Raw genomic sequence first — 2,423 nt, 5'->3', positions numbered from 1 at the left:
GAAGGCCCGGAGGCCCCGGGAGCAACGGACGTGCGGGCGGCGTCACGGACGGTGGGAACAGGCTTCCAGTCCCGGCTCAGGACAGCAGCCAAGCCTCCTGTGCTGGGAACTACCCGAGGCACGGACACGAAACCGTTATTTGTAACGGATTCGAGCGTCGCTGCTTCTAGAGAAAACACCGCACACACCTGCGAGCCTCGGGCACAACAAAGCACCTGCTGGCCGCTGAGCATCGGCGGAGGCGAGACCTGGTCCCGGCCCCAAGCAGCTCAGCATCCAGGAGGCAGAAGAGAAACGCGGCGACCAGGTGTGAGGGACAGAGTGAGCGAGAAGCCAGGACAAGGAGCAGCGTGTGACCAGAGCTTACTTCCGAGGCCCCGGGAGCAACGGACGTGCGGGCGGCGTCACGGACGGTGGGAACAGGCTTCCAGTCCCGGCTCAGGACAGCAGCCAAGCCTCCTGTGCTGGGAACTACCCGAGGCACGGACACGAAACCGTTATTTGTAACGGATTCGAGCGTCGCTGCTTCTAGAGAAAACACACAACACACCTGCGAGCCTCGGGCACAACAAAGCACCTGCTGGCCGCTGAGCATCGGCGGAGGCGAGACCTGGTCCCGGCCCCAAGCTCAGCATCCAGGAGGCAGAAGAGAAACGCAGGCGACCAGGTGAGGGACAGAGTGAGCGAGAAGCCAGGACAAGGAGCAGCGTGTGACCAGAGCTTACTTCCGCGGCCACGGTACCAGCAGCGTCTGATGCCAGGGCCCTGGCGGCCACAGGGAGGCTCAGGACAAGCTGAGGGGCCACCCCCCCTTCGTAAACTCCTCCGGCTTCTGGAATAACCAACTGTAAACTTTTTAAAATTCTATTCACTGCAGCAATAAAAGCCAGAACCTACCGAAGATGAAGTTAAGATCCAGACTTTTTTAAGTACAAAACTTGGCAAATGGACCTACGTACAGGGAGACACGTGTTCCTGGATGGCCCGCTCTTACGTACGAGAACACGAAAGCCTAAATCCATGAAAGTGGTGAGATTCCAAACAGAGTCTGGTAGCTTCTGGGCTTGACGAACTGTTTCTAAAGTTTGCAGACGAACAGATGCAGAGCAGCAGGGCCTTCAGCAGGAGGCGGGGAGAGTGGGGTTCCACAAAAGCAAAGACCGCCCCTCGTGAGGGCACCGCTCACTAAACACACCTGGTTGCGGGGTGAGTGTGGGCGGGAGGGACCCGAAGAACTGGGGGTACAGATACCAGGGAATAAAAGGGCCATGGTGTCCAGATACAGGAAGAACTGTAACAGCAACCAACTCCCAACAGCCCAACTACACAACGGGCACAAGACAGACCAGGCATTTCTCTGAGGAAGAAAACAAATGGCCATGCAGCCCCTGCAGATGCTCAGGCTCACCGCTCACAGGGAAATGCCCATCACAGCCGCAGTGAGGCACGCCCCCGCCAGGACGGCTGCTCACACTGAAGAGCCAGAGAAGCAGAGCAGCGGGTAAGGACGCGGGAGACGGAGCGTGTGCTCTGCTGGTGAGAAGGGGAAACGGCGCAGCCACTGTGGACGCCCACGGCGGATTCTCAAGAAATGAAGCACAGAATCACCATGTGACCCAGGGACTCCAATTCTGGGATGGAAACCAGGTCTCAGAGATACATGTGCGTCGTGCTCAAGCAGAACTCACCGCCAAAGGCAGAAGCACCCCAGGTGGCCGCTGACGGGTGGTGGGAAGCCAATGTGGTCTGACCACAGCGGCCGAGGAAGGACCCTGACCCACACCAGCACCGAGGAGCCTCGAGGGCGCTATGTTCAGTGAGAGGCCAGTCACAACAAGACAAGTACCGGATGATCCATACGCGAGTGACGTAAGGAAACGCCCAGAAACACAAAGCAGGATGGTGGCTGCCGGGTGAGAGTTTCAGTTTTGCAGAGAAGTCCTGGAGGTGGTTGCACAGCAAGGTGCCTGTGCTGACATCACTAACCTGCACACGAACACTGTGCATTTTACCAGAATTCATCATACAGACAAACAGGCAGGGAACAGAAAAACGCTGGGAGGAGTGTGAGCAGGACTTGCAGGGCACGGCGGGGTTCGAAGTGCCTGCAAACTCCCAGAAGGAAGAATTAACTCCTAAGTTCAGCACCACGGGAACCAGGAACCACCCCTGGGCAGTGAGAAGCGGCCACCACGCCTCCACTGTGAGTGAGGGACCAGCGGGAAGGACAGAACCCCACGGGGAGTGCTGGCCCCGGGCTCCTCTCTGTCCTGAGGCTGGGGGCGTCGGTCATCACAGTGGGAAACCAGTCCCCCCGTGGCTAAAGCGCCAGGAGGGAGCCAGGGGGCGGCAAGGGCGCAGGACAGGAAGCGGTGGGCACCGTCAGCCTCTCCCTGAAAGGCCATGGGAGCTGGGGCGAGGCG

General features: G+C 59.1%; 1 protein-coding gene across 1 annotated transcript in view; it reads right to left on the bottom strand.

Annotated features, from left to right (window-relative positions):
* Positions 1-2,423, bottom strand: part of DHX30 (DEAH (Asp-Glu-Ala-His) box helicase 30) — a 21,571-nt gene that overhangs the window by 8,267 nt on the left and 10,881 nt on the right. The gene's annotated exons all lie outside the window — the stretch shown is intronic.

This window comes from Myotis brandtii, unplaced genomic scaffold, assembly GCF_000412655.1.
Source record: "Myotis brandtii unplaced genomic scaffold, ASM41265v1 scaffold246, whole genome shotgun sequence".
In the NCBI taxonomy this organism is placed as follows: Eukaryota; Metazoa; Chordata; class Mammalia; order Chiroptera; family Vespertilionidae; genus Myotis; species Myotis brandtii.
This window is presented reverse-complemented; position numbering and strand designations above follow the sequence as displayed.